Raw genomic sequence first — 18,175 nt, forward strand, 5'->3', positions numbered from 1 at the left:
TTTTTTAAGCAGCCTGTCTTGCTGCAGCTGTCCCAGAAGAGTTTTCTATTTTTTCAGTGTGGAAGGAGAGTAATCACTCTGAATGCAGATGTCACACCCTTTGAGTTTCTTGTAGTTTGCGAAAATTGCCTTCTTTTCACTGTAAACCTGTAAATAAATTATGACCTGTTTGTTTACTTTGTTTTTTCCTAGCCTATCTATTCGACCAATAGATTCACATTTCACGCCCAGCTTGCTTTGGAATACTTCCTTGACAGTCTTTTCCTTCGTCATAGATTCGGTTTCGTCGGCGAACTCCTTTATCCCGTAAATAATCAGATTGGAACGCCTGCTATGGGCCTCCAAACTAGTCAATTTTTCTTGTCCGAAAAGTCATCACTTTCTCTAGAGATTTCAGCGTGGTCTCTACTTGACCAGCCTGAACCAGGGTTGCACTGAACTGGCTGAACTGAAGCTAATATGTCCAATTATATCCGATGTCCATGCTTACATTGTAAATCCGGCATTGACAACAGACGTGTTCCATTAACAATTAATAGTTGCCATGCAACGCCAATATATGAACAACTTGTCAAACTTCAGACCATAGTATCAGCACTTACAACATTCTCCCAAATTTTTTTAGGCGTTATTCACGACTAGTAGCAATCATTTTCTTAAGAAGCACCAGATTTTTACAGAACGTGAATATGTTTTTCTGCGAAATAAATCAACTGAAAATCATTACCGTTAATGAAAGCTAGAGTAAGTGAAAATATGACAAATGAGAAATGTACAGTTGGCTTATTCTTAGACATAAAGAAACCTTGCATTACATAAATTTTGACATATTGTTACATAAACTGTCAAGGTGCGGCATACGCGACGTTGCCCTTCAGATTTTGAAAAATTACTTGAGCAATCGGTATACACTAATAAAAACTAAAACTTCTACTTGAAGTCAGTTTGAGTTGGCCCGAGGAGTCCGGCAACGTTCCATATTGGGTAGGCAGTCTGCCCGCTCTAAAAGAATAATATTGTCGCTATGCCATACTCCCCGCAGCTTGTTATATTTGCAGACGACACGAGCATATTCTTTGCACTAAAACACTTAGAAACACTCAAACATTTAAATTAGTATATGAAATTATCCTCGAACTGGCTCAAACAAACCAAATTACATTTAAGGCTACGAAAATAATGCAAATCGTGGGCGCTATAACGTAGAACTATTCCAAACGTTTCTATTCCAATTCTGCAGTCATTCCTCCGCGATTGGTGAAAAACATTTTTGGACCACCCCCACTTCACCTGTCTGTCACGCGACGTCACGAAAATCGCGATAGCTCCCCATATTATAAGACTTGTATACACTGATTATGTACGATTTGACCGAAAAAAAGAAAAATAGTTATTTCTGATTCGACTGCCTTTTTGCCATTAGCCCTCGGCTATTGGTCAGGAGTTTTCGGGCTGCACCTACTTAACCTGCCTGTCACGCGACGTCACAAAACCACAAAAACACACCGCGTCAAAGTGACGTGTACGCGGTAAAGATGCATTAATATGCCGAACAAAACTGAATTTTCTTCTGAATAGCCGCAGGCTGCCCCATTCCGAAAGGAATAACAGATGGCTACCGCCGATCGCTCAGGCACTGGCTACTCGCACCTGCCGGAGAACATGGGTTTATTTGCATGTAATAAAGCTTTGTGCTTGGTCGTGTAACCTTTTCGAACACTTTCGGCACGTTTACGATCTCGTTCTGCCAACTCTTCTTTGCTGAGGATCCGTTTTAGAGTCATTTTTAAGCTTGCGTTGCATGCCGCCGCGATTGTCGATGATCCACCGTAAGCTAAGTAAGGGAAAGCGGACCAATCACAGACGCTGGTACCACCCTCTTCAACCGGTTATCGATTTTCAGTGCAGTGGCTCGGCCTCATGGAATCCCTCTCCACTTGAGCGTGCTCCTGGCCTCTTGTGAGCCAATTAGATAAGACAAGCTGCTCAGTGTAGGCAATGTTATTCGTTTTTCAAGCAAAAAAATGTGACCCCCTACGAACGAGGAGAGCGTTTGAGTGGTCTGTCTAGACAACCCTGTGGGTGCCCGCCTGAGGCTTGCGTCGGCGGTTACACAAATTTGACGTCAGGAGATTGGAATAAAAACATATTGGAATAGTTTTACGTTATAGGGCCCCATATTTCGTCTAGTAAACGAACATATATAGCATCACATAAAAATAAACTTTTATAGGAGCACTATCAAGCAAGGCAAATATGAAAGATTTGATGGCGTATGGTTCAGCGAACGCTTGACACGTCCATTTATTTAAACAACTTGCGCAAATGTTCGAATACCTGTACAGAATTAGGTTCCCTATAACGTAAAACAGTTCCAAGATGTTTTTATTCCAATCTCCTGACGTCAGATTTGCGTAACCGCCGACGCAAGCCCCGGGCAGCGACACGTACGCAGGATTGCTTAAAGGGACCAATCAAATGCTTTCCTCGTTTATAGGATGTCTCTTTTGTTTGCTTTAAAAACGAATAACATTGCCTAAACTGAGCGGCTTCTCTTATCTAATTGGCAGATAAGAGGCAAGCTTCACGGCTCAAGTGGAGAGGGATTCGATGGGGCCGAGCCAGTGCACTGAAAATCGATAACCGGATGAAGTGAGTGGAGCGGCGTCTGCGATTGGTACGCTTTCCCTTATTTAGCTTAGGGTGGCTCGTGGAAAATCGCGGCGGCATGCAATGGAAGGTTAAGAATGCCTAAAAAAATCATTAGCAAAGAAAAATTGACTGAGCGAGGTCGTAAACGTGCCGAAAGTGCTCGAAAACGTTACACAGTCATGCAAGAAGTATTATTGTATGCAAATAAACCCATTCTCTCCGGCCGGTGCGAGTGTTCAATGCCTGAGCGACAGGCGGCAGCCATCTTTTATTCCTTTCGGAACGGGACAGCCTGAGGTTATCCAGAGAAAAGTTCAGTTTTGTTTGGCATAATAATGCATCTTTAATGCGTACTCATCACTTTGACGCGATGAGTTTTCGTGGTTTCGTGACGTCGCGTGACAGGCAGCTGAAGTAGGTGTAGCCCGAAAACTTTATACCAATAGTCGAGGTCTAATGCTGAAAAGGCGTCAAATCAGAAATAACTATTTTTCTTTTGTTCTTTTCCGTCATGCATAATCAGTGTGTTCACATCATATCAGATACCGCGGTTTTCGTGACATCGCGTGACAGACAGGCGAAGTGGGGGTGCTTAAATAAGTTGTTGGCCAATGGACGAGGGATGATTGCAGAAGTGGAATAGAAAAGTTTGGAACAGCTTTACGTTATAGCGCCCTAGTTCTCATTAGTACAGTTTGTTGTTCTAATCTAAAGATATGTTACGGCGTATTAGATGGGACACGGCAACTGAATGAAATCATATCAAAATGATTGTGCTACAGAACAAAATGGTTGTTATGAAAGCTACTATGGTAATATTGTCACGTGGTTGTGACGGCAAAGAACCCAGTAGCAATACTGTGAAAGACAAAACTAACCTTTATTGGGCGAACCTGCGCCCACGAAAACAGGCTACAGTTAAAGAACGGCGACAGCGGCGAACACAGTCGGCGATCGTCGAAACCTCATCAGCGGGTCAAGCGCGTCAGCTTGTATACATATATATGTCGTCGAATGCTCCAGAGTAATTGCTGAGGCCCGCGTGCCTTCCACAAAGTTCTACGCCATTCGCGTCGCGCGAATTGCAATCAGATTACACAAGGTTCGGTGATAACAGACCGCGGATAGAAGTATCGATAATATTGTCACAGACAAAGTCACAAAAGACTTCGGTCGATGCTATAAATCTGTTTATTTATCGCTGTCCGGGCACCTCCGTCGTTCTGCTCTTCTGGGAGCCACCCAACATGCCTAGTATGTGGCACTGAATCGCACCGAGTGGCTGTCAGCTGTGTCGAGGTCGTGGCAATATTCTGGAAACTTCCGATACATGCAGGCGCGCCCTGCGCTGTGCGATAACATTTGTTAGGCGGTGAAACGTGGTCACCCGACAAAGATATACAAGTACAAGTGTCAATATCCTCCACTTAAAAAGCATCGACCCGATGCTGGATACAAACAAAAGTAATCAACAAAAACACCCGTAGCAAAGAAACCACAAACTAAGGAAGTTCGTCAGCGTGCGTAAAAGGGCTTAAGACGCACTGCGTGGACCACTTCAGATCGTGCGCGGCGCCGCTGTGAATGCGAAATGCTGTCTGGCACGACCTCATATTCCATTTCGCCAATACGTCGGATGATCTTGTATGGCCCAAAATAGCGTCGGAGTAGTTTCTCACTGTGTCCTCGTCGACATATTCGGATCGAAACCCGAACACGGTCGCCAGGCTGGCACTGGACGTAACGGCGGCGGAGGTTGTAGTGTCGGCTGTCGGTACGCTCCTGGTTCTTGATCCGTAGACGGGCGAGTTGTCGGGCTTTTCTGCGTGCTGGAGATAAGTGGCGATGTCAAGATTCTCTTCGTCGGTGACGTGCGGCTGCATGGCGCGAGATTCGTGTGCGGTTCGTGCCGTAAAGCAGCTTGAACGGAGTGATCTGAGTTGTTTCTTGCACACCCGTGTTGCAAGCAAATGTAACGTACGACAGGACCGCGTCCCACGTCTTGTGCTCGACGTCGACGTACATTGCTAGCATGTTGGCGAGGGTCTTGTTCAGGCGCTCCGTAAGACCATTCGTCGGCGGGTGGTAGGCAGTTGTCCTCCTGTGGCTTGTCTGGCTGTATTGCAGAATGGCTTGGGTGAGCGCTGCTGTAAAGGCCGTTCCTCTGTCGTGATGATGACATCTGGGGTGCCATGTCGCAGCAGGATGTTCTCGACGAAAAATTTCGCCACTTCGGCTGCTCTGCCTTTCGGTAGCGCTTTAGTTTCAGCGAAGAGGAGCGAAGCGGGTGAGATCGTCCGTCGCCACGATGATCCACCTATTTCCGGATGTTGATGCCAGAAACGATCCCAACAAATCCATCCCGATCTGCTGAAATGGTCGGCAAGGAGGTTCGATTGGCTGTAATAATCCTGCTGGCTTTGTCGGTGGTATCTTGCATTGCTGACAGTCTCGGCATGTCTTGACGTAATGGGCGACGTCGGCGGTCACACACGGCCAGTAGTACATTTCCTGTATCCTCGACAGCATCCGGGAGAAACCGAGGTGCGCAGTGGTTGGATCGTCGTGTAGGGCGTGCAGTATATGTGGACGCAGCGCTGACGGTACAACAAGAAGGTAGCTGGCGCGGACTGGTGAGAAGTTCTTTTTCACGAGCAGTTTGTTCTGTTGCGTGAATGAAGACAATCCGCGCTTAAATGCCCTAGGGGCAACGTCGGTGTTCCCTTCCAAATTCTCGACGAGGCGTTTTAGCTCCGGGTCTGCTCGTTGCTGTTCGGCGAAGTCTTCCGCGCTTATTATTCCAAGGAAGGCGTCGTCATCCTTGTCGTCTTGCAGCGGGGGATCGATGGGATCGCGTGATAGGCAGAAGGCGTCAGAGTGCTTTCGTCCGGACTTGTAGATCACCGTGACGTCATATTCTTCCGATCTGAGGCTCCACCACGCCAGCCATCCTGAAGGGTCCTTTAAGTTAGCTAGCCAACACAGCGCGTGATTGTCGCTGATCACTTTGAATGGCCTGCCATATAGGTATGGGCGGAATTTAGCTGTAGCCGAAATGATGGCGAGGCATTCCTTTTCCGTCGTAGAATAATTGCCTTCCGCTTATGACATCGACCAGCTAGCAAAAGATATCACCCGTTCAAGTCTATCTTTCCTCTGGGCTAGGATGGCACCGAGGCCTAGGCTACTGGCGTTAATGTGAATTTTGGTATCGGCGTCCTCATCGAACTGTGCAAGTACCGCTGGCGGCCGCATGCGTCGTTTGAGTTCTTGAAATGCATCGGCCTGCGGCGTTTCCCACTTGAACTCGACATCGCATTTGGTCAGATGTGTTAGTGACTCCGCGATGCGCGAAAAGTCCTTGATGAAGCGCCTATAGTAGGCACACATGCCAAGGAATCTACGCACTGCCTTCTTGTCGATGGGCTGCGAGAACTTCGTGATGGCAGCTGGCTTCTGTGGGTCGGGGTGAACTCCAGATTTGCTGATGACGTGGCCTAGGAACAGAAGCTCATTGTAAGCACCGCACCTCCACCAGATGTCACGTGGTTGTGACGTATAAAGAACACAGTAGCAATACTGTGGAAGATGAACCTGACTTTTAATGCGCGAACCTGCGCCCACGAAACAGGCTACAGTTAAAGAACGGCGACAGCGGCGAACACAGTCGGCGATCGCCACAATCTGATGAGCGAGTCAGGCGCGTCAGCTTTTACACATCAGTCGTCGAATGTTCAAGAGTAATCGCTTCGACCCGCGTGCCTTCCACAACGTTCTACACCATTGGCGTCGCACTATGTGCAATCAAATTACACAAGGTTCGGCGACAAAAGACAGCGGATTGAAGCATCGATAACATTCTAGAAACTTCTGATACATGTAGGCCCGTCCTGCGCTGGGCGACAACATTTGTTAGGCGGTGAAACGTGGTCACACGATAAAGTACACGTGTCAATACTGACCTTTTGCACGCACCAATGCTCCTTTATAGACATAAAATGTTGAAGGCAATCCAAATAAAATTAAATTGTGGGGTTTTACGCACCAAAACCACTTTCTGATTATGAGGCACGCCGTAGTGGAGGACTCCGGAAATTCCAACCACCTGAGGTTCTTTAACATGCGCCTAAATCTAAGTACACGGGTGTTTTCGCATTTCGCCTCCATCGAAATGCGGCCGCCGTGGCCGGAATTCGATCCCGCGACCTCGTGCTCAGCAGCCGAACACCATAGCCACTGGGCAACCACGGCGGGTGGCAATCCAAATATATTACCCGCCGCGGTGCCTTAGCGGCTCTGCTGTTGCGCTGCTAAACACGAGGTCAAATTTCGACCACGGCGGCCGCATATCAATATGGGCGCATGCCACTGTTAACGAGATCAAAATTAAACCATAGTCCACCACTGCAGCGTTCCTTTTAATAAAATCATGATTTTGGCACGGAAAAACCCACAACTCCATTTAGGCCAAATACATTATTTTAAAGTACCATCAAGAGACACATAAGAATTAGCTGTAGAGAGGCAAATAAAATAGTCAGCCTTATCCTACGAAAGGAAATTCACGTCAATTGCCAAGAACTAGGACAAGTTATGGAAAACACACGACGCAATACCAGACACTGCGATTAGTTATTGAATTTGAATATATATATATATATATATATATATATATATATATATATATATATATATATATATATATATATATATATATATATATATATATATATATATATATATATATGTATAAATTGGCATAACTATATATAGCGTTCATCCACAGGTTCTTAAAATTAAGGTTAATGATTTTAGTTACAATACTAAATGACTTAGCAACACTAAACAATATTGATCAGAACTAATATAGAAATTATTTTCTTTTCAATACTGGTTCTCTCAGCTGAGAGCATAGCAGGAGGGCAATATGTATATGTGAAACGTTTACAAAACAATCAAATGTGTTAACAAATGTAGGAATTAAGAGGTTACAGTAATGCATTACAACACATACTGGTTACATGAATACAGACAGTGAACATCACTCTAGTCTTACTAAACTTTAGCAATACTGATACCATAAAGTTACAATTTCAAAAAAACCTGCGTCTCGTTGCCTTCAATTTTATTAGTGAATTCTCAGAACGATTTGGTGTTTGGGAGATGGGTGCAGTTGGTTGCATTCTCTTACGGCAAGCGGAAAGAATGTTTAAATGTTTCATTATTGTAGGAATATTCAGTTAGTTTGTTTGCATGGATTTGGCGTGTAGGTCGAGTGTTGGCAAACGAAGTGTATTTGGACGCGTCTAGCTTGAGATTGTTGTGAAGTATCTGGAATAAAAGTTTGAGGCGGGCTTCTTTCGTTCTATCTGGTAGTGTTTCTAGATTGCATACGGCAAGAAGGTTGGAGCGTGAATTTGGGCGCCTGTACCATTTATGTACAAATCTCATGGCTTTTCTTTGCACTGCTTCCAGTTATATTAAATTGGTCATTGTATGCGGAAACCAAACCACGTTGGCATATTCTAAAGTCGGCCGTATGACTGTCTTATAGGCGAGCAGTTTAATTGGAGTAGGCGCTAGTTTTAGGCACCATTTAAGAAAAAATAACTTACGTAGTGGTGCTGCGGTATAGTTAACGATGTGTGGGGTCTGCGGTAAGTGTCACATCTAAATATTTATGTTTGTTAACTTTTGTCAGCATGGTGTCATTGACTGCATAAGCGAAGTTAGAAGGATATTTTTTGTAGTTATAGTAATTACGGTGGATTGTTTTACGTTGTCTTCTGTCACAGCTCACACCACTCAGATAGTGTGTTGAGCGATGCATTCAAAGCAAGGTGGTCTACATGACTGTTGATCTCCCGGAAAATAACACAGTCATCGGCAAAAACTTCAATATTGTTCTCGTACGAAGGCGCGAGTGCAAAGTTCTTTTTTTTTCGATTCTTCTGTATGAGAAGTGTCTGTAATTAGCGGCTTTTGTAAATGCAAACTATTAATTTGTTATAGCTCATATTGATCTATGATGCGTCAAATATATCTTTAAATACATGCGTATATGTTGCGAACCACAGGTGCCTTTTTCAGGCGTCTGCTCTGCTCGTCTCCCTTTTCTTCTGCAAGAAAGAAAGAAGTACATTACTATCGGATTTTCGCCTCCCTTCCTATTTGTACACCGCCATCACAGGCAAGCAATCACAAAGCTTCTACAAGGTCATCGTTAGACAAATTAAAATGCCTCCATTACCTGCGGATGATCTTAAGATCATCATGAGGATCCGTGGAGGATTTAATATTGCCAAATTGGGCCTCATACGAGTGGCTGACCGAACGACAACGGCAGCTTGCATTGAGGCGGCCAAGCAAGAGAACGATATAATATGCCCTTACTTGCAACAGAGCATAGTTGTGGTCAGCGCACTACTCGAAGAGAATGCAACCAATTATGCGCCACGATCCGAGACATCGATGACCCGCGAGGTAGCCGCATACAGGGCGGCGCCGCAGGCGTCATTACAAGCATCCCGCTCAGCGAGAAAAAAAGACACACTCGACCGCAACGTTGTTAACGCGCATAATCCCCTGGCCCTGGCAGCCAAACGAAATAAAGAGGTTAATACCGTCGTCATTGCTTTCGACGGCTATAAAGTTCCAAACTACATAAGATATGGCAACGCCCTCATACGCTGCGCGCTATACCGCAAGCAGGTAGACAACTGCTATGCCTGCGGACGACTGGGACATCGAGCGGGTGTCTGCCCATCACCAGACGAGCCCATCTGCAGGGGCTGTGGAAAACCAAATCCCACGGAAGCACATAACTGCACTCCACAATGCTCCCTATGCGGGAAGGAACAAATCACGGCTGGCAAGGAATGCAGGCAACGCTTCCAACTTCCCTACATCGTTAGAAAACGTAGAATCGAGAAGAGAGCAACGCTGACCCCGAATCAAGGGATCCAGCAGAGCACATTGATGCTGAACGAGGAACATTTCCCTGAGCTCACCCTATCTCTACCAAGCAGGGGTAACCTAGCCCGCGGAAGATCGAGATCAAGAAGCAGATTCAAGGACCATAGTTGAAGATCACGCAACCAATCCAGGGGACCCCGGAGCCGATCCCGAGGACCCACCAAGGACAAGCACGAGACCAGGACCCGGTTCGACGTCCGGGCGTGGACCGACGGACCACGCGGCCACATGGATGTTAGCCAGGATGGGGGAGCCGGAGCCACCTGGACCCAGCGACTTCAATCACAACGAGCGAAAGAGGTAGATTCGGCCACACCGCCGGAGCCTTATAATAATGGCGGCACAATCAAAAGACACGACAACCTAGAACTCGGGAAATTGGTCGTTCTTCTAATGGATGAAATTAAGCAACTTCGAGCTTCTCTTGCCGCATCATCCAAAGAAAACAACTAAGAAATTGAAACAATGGACATACCGGTAGTCGAACAAGCGTCAAACCCGGCTAAAAGGAAAGCGAGCTCGGCCACACAGCACACCAAGACAGCCAAAGCGAGCACATATAATACAGATACATTAGAAAAATTACTTCAAAGCTTCAACGCACTCATGGAAGGACAGAATAAAATAATACAGCAAATGCAACGGATCCGTGGCACAGTCGCTGAGCTAGTCCAAAGGGTGCACTCCGTGGAAGCGAACACACAATCAACAGAAATCACGGCTTACCAGAATACGGTGGTACCAAACAGATTGCCTCCAACCTCTCTACCTTTGGCACCTGACGACACAAACATTCAACAACATGGCCAATCAATCACTCAGATTACACGCATCAATCAGATTACAGCATATGTCAGCTCATCCCTTGCCGACAGGACCTCGACGCTTAAGCTTAGCAGACTAACGTCGCAGCTGCTAACGCTAGGCAACAAGGGGCCACCACAGGGGCCCGTTATCTGACCTACCCTCTTCAACCTAGTCCTAATAGGCTGAGGCCGGAAGCTCAGCGCCATCGAAGGCATCAAGTACGCAATCTATGCTGACGATGTAACTGTATGGCGTACCGATGGCAGCAACGGCCACATTGAATCAACATTACAAAGTACTCTTTATGCGATCAAGGATTACTTAGAGCCCACGTCACTCAAATGCTCCCCAACAAAGTCAGAACTTCTCTTTTATACAACAATCTGACCTGGACCCAAACCAATGGGCTGGGTCTACACTAAAGACCGGGACATCAAACTTCACACTAAAAGCAGATGAATGATTCCCATAGTAGACTCAATCAAAATTCTAGATATAACAATTGAGGCCAGCGGCGCCAAAGGCGCCTTTAGAATCTGGCAATGGAACTGTAGGGGATATGCTTGCAAAAAAGCGCCCTTACAACAATATATTCGCGCCACAGGTGATGCACCACATCTAATTATCATGCAGGAAATCAATACGGCTAACCCTACACTCGTAGGATATAGCACCAAGCACAAACCTGCTATCTACTGGCCAGGTATTTCACTGCCACCGACCGCCAGCGCCTGAAAGAGATCAGCCCTCCCGCCGCTACTTTCCTCTGCACAACCCTCGTATGGCTGCAGGTACCCCTCCACACTTCTTGTTTGTCTTCCAAATTGCAGCCTAAATATGAAGGACCCCTCCGCGTGGTCGAGCGTGCGTCTCTCCTGTTCACTGCGTCATCGAGCTCTTTACACCACCAGCCGACCTTCACCGCGGTGGACGCGATAACTTTCATGTAGACCGCCTCAAGTGCTACTTCACTCCTCCGGTAACCACCTCTTAAATCACAAGGATGGCTCGTGATTATTACGCAGGTGCAATTGTAATGAAAAGACAGAATTGCCAACACAGTGCGAGAGACAGTGCACCACCTGAACCAGTGCTCTTCACTGCGGACCTTTTTGGATCTGCTACGGTTAGTCGCCCTGGGAAAGGTAGTATATTGTCATGATTCTTTAGAATAAAATGTGAAGCGCGACACGCCTGCGACACTTGGCATGGAATCACCAGATGCGACACCCTACCGCGTTGGGATTCGCCAAGGTCGTAAAGTTAGAGGATCAAAAGGTAATTCCTTCGTCACGAAAACAAAAAAAATGTCGTCGTGCTTTCCTCATTCTCCTACTTCTGTCATTACAGAGGGGCACGCGTAACACACGTAGTTACTTCTTTAACAGAAACACATTCGCTCATGTGGCGTCTTTAAAGAAATGTGGGCTGGACAGCCAGCTGCCTGCAAAAACCTTCGCATAACGTCGATTATAACGATGCGTGGGATTTGCCTTTATTAAATGCTTAATAATTTATTGCCAACTCAACTGAATAACCCATCCATCCGTCACCTATAATGAAAGAAATTATTCTATGAAAATACAGAATGAGTTCCTAAAGAAAAACACGTTGGCAGTGGCGAATTTCGAACCTATGACCCCGCGCTCCAAAAAAGAGTGTCTTGACCACTGGGCTACACACCGCGCTCGCTTAGAGATAGTGAGTATATCTGAACCATATGAATATGTTGTACCGGCGGTACAAAACAAATGTCAAAGCAGAACAGTTTGTATGAAGGCTTTGCTGAGAGATTTGATAATAGTGAAATACAAGCCATCTCCAGTACCACATGTAGAGCAAAGTGGGCGCACTGTAGACATCAGGAAAATTCCAATGTTGCTAAGATTTAATGCCAACCATGCCACATCCCCAATGCGTTTCAGTGGTCGCGGGAAGTGTCATCTGTGGGGCGTTCCTTCAGAGACCAAACTGCCACCGATCTCTAAGGGCGCATGAGCTTCACGTCGCGCAACACAGAGATAAGCAGCTAACGAGTTGATAAGGAGTGATGAGGGGTTATATGGCTCTCATCATGGTTCATGACGGTTCGACGGGGATGGACTACCTGCTAAAGTGCGATAGGAGCTCATGATGGTAGGATCAATTGTGATAAGGTTAATAGGCAAGCATAATTGCTGATAAGGTTCGGATCAAGTCCGATAAGGTTGATAAGGAGAGATAAGGGCTGTTAAGGATTGGATTGGTTGGGATAAAGTTGATATAGACCGATAGGGGTTGATTAGGGTTTCTTGATCAGATCTTTCGTCTCCTGCGATAGCTTACTAGCATCCTGTCTAACGGAGTTACCACCGACTTCTATTGCACACTCCTTAATGATGCCCAAAAGATTGTCGTTCATTACTTCAACACTGAGGTCCTCTTCCTGAATTAAAGCCGAATACCTGTTCTTTAGCTTGACCCGGATTTCCTCTAGTTTCCCTCTTACCGCTAACTCATTGATTGGCGTCGTATGTACCAGTTTCCTCCGTTCCCTCCTCAAGTCTAGGCTCATTCCAGTTCTTACCATCCTATGGCCACTGCAGCGCCCCTTGCCGAGCACGTCCACATATTGTATGAAGCCAGGGTTAGCGCAGAGTATGAAGTCTCGCATTTCTAGTCTCGCCATTCGGGCTCCTCCACGTCCAGTTTCGGCTATCCCGCTTGCGGAGAAAGGTATTCATTACCAGCCTATTATTCTGTTCTGCGAACTCTACTAAGAACTCTCCCCTGCTATTCCTAGAGCCTAGGCCACATTCCCCCACTGACTTGTCTCCAGCCTGCTTCTTGCCTACCCTGGCATTGAAGTCGCCCATCAGGACAGTGCATTTTGTTTTGACCTTGCCCATCGCCGATTCCACGTCTTCATAGAAGCTTTCGACTTCCTGGTCATCATGACTGGGTGTAGGGGTGTAGACCCATACGACCTTCAATTTTTACTGGTTATCAAGTTTCACAAGAAGACCTGCCACCCTGTCGTTAATGCTATAGAGTTCCTGTATGTTACCAGCTATATCCTTATTAATCAGGAATCCAACTCCTAGTTCTCTCTCCGCTAAGCCCCGGTAGCACAGGATGTGCCTGCTTTTTAGCACTGTAAATGCTTCTTTGGTCCTCCTAACCTCACTGAGCCTTATTATATACCATTTTATTATATACCTGTGGGACAGTATCAGCTGGAAAACCGCCCGTATCTTCAATGGCTATCATCTTCGCAACTGTTCCTGGTGACTGATCTACGCATGCGGATCTCGGGGAAGCTGCAGTTTCGACGTAGCAAGCCATCCTTGACTTCATTGGCTCTGGACCTGCCAATAATGTCCCCCTGGCGTCGATCACCGACTATTTAAAGGCCGTCAACTTCGTGGAACGTTGCAGTCAGCGGCAAACCTTTGTCCTAGACTAAACGTTTGCTTCGTTTTTGGCAGGTGAGTGTTGATTACACCTGTTGTAATTCATCAGTTTTTGGGTTTTGCCGCTGACTGCACCATGTCTTCTTTATGTACTTCTTGCTCAAAAGCCATACCGAGAGATGGAAGATTTATGAGTTGTTCTACCTGTGAGGGCGAATTCCACCTGGGGAAAAACTGCTCGTCAGTTTCTGATAGCGCCTACAAGAAGATGAGTACAGTGACACGTGAAACGTGGAAGTGTCCTTCATGCAAGGTTGATTCGGTTAAGCAACCAGACGAGGCATCCAACCCAGGTGATATTTCATTCTCACAGCAACTGTCTGCTCTGAATATGAAACTAGATTCTTTGACTACAACTGTTTCAACACTGATGGTGAAAATCGAGGAACTATTGTTGGTCAGGGAAGCTAGTGAAAAGGTTGCTTCGGCAGTCGAGGACATACGGTCCGCTATTGATTTCCTTTCGTCGAAGTATGACTCGGTGCTTGCTACAGTGACCACTAATCAGAATGAGCTTGCAGACCTTCGCTCACAAGTTCAATCGCTCTCTTCAACAGTAGCTTCCCAGACACAGGTGATTGACAGGATGAGTGGGGAAATAAATGACCTCGAACAATATGGCAGAAGATGTAACTTCGAGATTCACGGCCTTCCTGTCAAATCTGACGAGAACTTACACTCTTTCTTAAGTACTTTGGCAGGCAAGCTAAACATAACTGATTTTCAACAAGCAGATATCTCGGCAGTGCATCGGCTGCCATCCAGAGGCGACTATATTCCACCAATTCTAGTGCAAACTCGCTCAATTACTGTTAAGCAGAAATGGCTCGGGGCCCGGAGGGGCCTTCGTGATTTGGTGCATGACGATCAGTCTCCTCGGCTGTTTTTCAACGATAACCTGTCTCGGGCTAATCGCGAGTTGTTCCGTCTAGCAAGGTCTCGTGGCAAAGAAAAGGGTTTTGAGTTCATCTGGACCAAAAATGGGAAGATCCTTGCAAAACAGTCCGAACGCGCGCCTCTCATTCGTGTCAACAAGCTTTCTGATCTTGAAAAACTAACATAACCATGTCTGACATTGGTTTCGTGAAGTGTTCTAATTTTTCTGAAGTCCAGAAGTTCTTTCAGCATCACACAGGCAATTCATTTCAGTTTACTCACGTTAATATTCGCAGTATACGGAAGCATTGGGATCATTTTTGTGCGCTGATTCACCCTTTTCATTCAAATTTTGACGTTGTTGCTCTCACGGAAGTGAACGTTTCTTCAGATGTGTTACCAAATTTCTCGCTGCCAGGTTACCAATTACATTCTTATACTCGTCTACAACGAACAGGAGGAGGAATCGCAGTTTTTGTTATAGATTCTTGGTCGGTTTCCGAAATTAGTATTCCATTTACTCAAGCAGAAGTAGTTGCGCTCCGCCTAAGTACACCTTGGTTGTCGTTGATTCTACTCGCAATTTACCGCCCTCCGTGTTGTAACGGTCGAATCTTTTTAGCTGAGCTTGATTCTGCAATATCTTCGTTTTCCAGTGAGGAACACGTGTGCATTATCGGGGATATGAATATCGATATTCTACGCCCAACTGTGCCAACGGTCGCAGATTATCTTGACACTTTATCAAAGTGGGGACTAGAGACAAGAATCCACAGCCCTACACGTGAGGAATACTTATCTGGGCAGCTACTCTCGTCTTGCATCGACCACATAAACGTGCGTTCTCAAAACCTGTTGGTGCGGTCTGCTGTTGTTGAACTCAAGCTTGCAGATCACTATTTCGTCTGCTGCTCGTTAACGGATGGTTCCAGCCACCCTGCACCTTTGCGCAGCCACCAAAGCGTATCAGTACTTGATTATAAGCGTTTCGATGAAAGAATAGCAAAGTACAATTGGGCTTCTTTTATTGACAATGTGTCCCCTGCAGACTTATATGACAGTTTCGTCGAGGTTTTTCGTTCACACAAAGCCGAATCTTCACGCATGGTGACCGTTAAACAACGAAATTTAGACAATAAGTGGATATCACCCGTAATACTGGAAGCCATCAAAGAGAAAGATCTGCTCTGGGCTCGATCAAGACGTGCTCCAAACTGTTCTGAACTACGACTGCAGTTTAAACATGAACGAAACCGAGTTAATGCCATGATCCGTGTGGCCAAGCGCAATCACTTTAGGTCTCAGTTTAACGCCGCACGTTTTAACAGCAAGAAAACATGGTCATTGGTGAATAACCTGAAAGGAATGAGCGCTGCTATCTATAATGATACATATTTCATATCTCATTTCCATAAAGATGGACAGAGCATTGCGAATGACTTTAACAAACTACTTTCTCTGGTCTCTGGTGCATCTCGTACCCCGCCTAATGACTGTCCTATGCCTCCCAGTGTGATGGAATCTGCTTTCCTTCCTGACATTACCGAAAGTGATTTAAGGTGTATACTTTTCAGTCTTAAACGTAGCAAGTCTCCTGGTCATGACGGCCTCACTGTTTCTGAATTGTGCAGAAATTTTGAAGCGATTAAGGGTGTCCTACTAGTTATGCTTAATAGTATCATTTCCAGAGGTATAATACCGACTTCAATGAAAACTGCTCAAGTTATACCTTTGTATAAGGGTGGCTCCAGAAACATGATGAGCAATTATCGACCTATCTCTATTCTACCATGCATTGGCCAAATTTTTGAAAAGCATCTATTACTTACCATGACTAATTTTTTTAATACGCACAATGTTCTATCACCTTGTCAGTATGGCTTCATACCAGGAAAAGGAACAACAGATCTTCTTGAAGAATTCTCTGACACACTAAATTCAGCTTTTGATAAGAATGAAGTCGTATGCTCTCTTTTTCTTGACGTCAGCAAGGCCTTCGATAGTATCTGCCACGTTCTTCTGCTTGATAAACTTTCTACATTGGGATTTCGAGGTTCGTTTCTACACTTACTTACTAACTTTTTACAAGATAGGCGCCAGTATGTGTCAATTTCAAGATTCCATAGCGATTTCACGGCAATTACTTCCGGAGTCCCACAAGGTTCTATATTGAGTCCTTTGTTATTCAATCTATACGTTAATGATCTTGCTAACAATGTGCCTGTTTCATTGTTTCAGTATGCCGACGACACTGTCATTGTTGCGCGCGCAAAGAAATACACTGATGCTGTTACCGCATTACAGATGGCAGCTATTAAAGCCATGGACTGGTTTAAGTCTAACCTTATCAATGTTAATACTTCTAAAACGCAACTTATATGTTTTCATAACCCTTTAAAAAAAATTGAGTTGAGTCATCCTGTTTATTTGCACACTTCCTCCTGTTCTCATTGTAACTGTGTACCAGTAAAATATGCGTATTCGGTCAAATATCTTGGCCTGATCTTCGACAGTGATCTGTCTTGGAACTCGCACCTTTCTTTTGTTTGTCAAAGACTTCGCGCTGCATCTTGTGTCCTGTATAATATTAGGCATTTTATGCCTTTTTCTGTCCGTAAATGTGTTACACACGCTCTAGCTTATAGTGTGCTTAGATACGCAATCACTATTTATGGTCACTGCACGGTTCGTTGGCAGCGCAGGGTGAATTCGCTTCTACGTTTACTTTTAAAGAATATTGCCTACGACCTGCCCATTGGTAATAACATTGATATTTTTAGAAGATTACAGCTTCCAAATTTTAACGCTCTATTAACAGAAACTATTGTGCTTAAACATTTCTGGTACAGTCAGTTCACCATTCCATATGCTCCTGCACGTGATTTAAGACCTAAATACCGTTACTGCATTCCTCGCTCCTCAACCCGATACGGAAAGCGCACGCGTCAATACTACGTACCTGCCTGTTTCAATAGTATGCCACCTAGTGTATTCCGCATGAGAACAAAATACACCCTGAAAAAAATTTTGCGGTATGTCTCCGCATTACTTCCTGCCCCATAATGATTTAATCGAGGGTTACTCTCTTAATTTCGCATTACTGTCATCCTTTTGCTGTTGTAATTATGTTTCTATATCTGTCTCTACGAGTTGTTAAATTTTTCTTTTTTTGTTTTGTTTGTTTGTCGAGTTCGTTGCAACCATCTCTATTTTCCTTTGTTTTGCTAATGTTCGCTGTCTGCCAGGCGCTGCCACTCAAGCCCTTGGTGAGGCTTTGGTAGGCCTGATTTTGGTGTACGTGAATTGACATGAATAAAAGTACTATCTATCTATCTATCTATCTATCTATTTACTACCCTCTAATTCATCAAATAACACCGCTAAACTCGCCTCACTAGATAACGTTCTAACGT

General features: G+C 45.2%; 1 protein-coding gene across 1 annotated transcript in view; it reads right to left on the minus strand.

Moving 5' to 3' along the window:
- The window catches only part of LOC139059839 (hydroxylysine kinase), a 345,249-nt gene that overhangs the window by 39,402 nt on the left and 287,672 nt on the right, over positions 1 to 18,175 (minus strand). The window lies entirely within an intron of this gene.

This window comes from Dermacentor albipictus, chromosome 5, assembly GCF_038994185.2.
Source record: "Dermacentor albipictus isolate Rhodes 1998 colony chromosome 5, USDA_Dalb.pri_finalv2, whole genome shotgun sequence".
In the NCBI taxonomy this organism is placed as follows: domain Eukaryota; kingdom Metazoa; phylum Arthropoda; class Arachnida; order Ixodida; family Ixodidae; genus Dermacentor; species Dermacentor albipictus.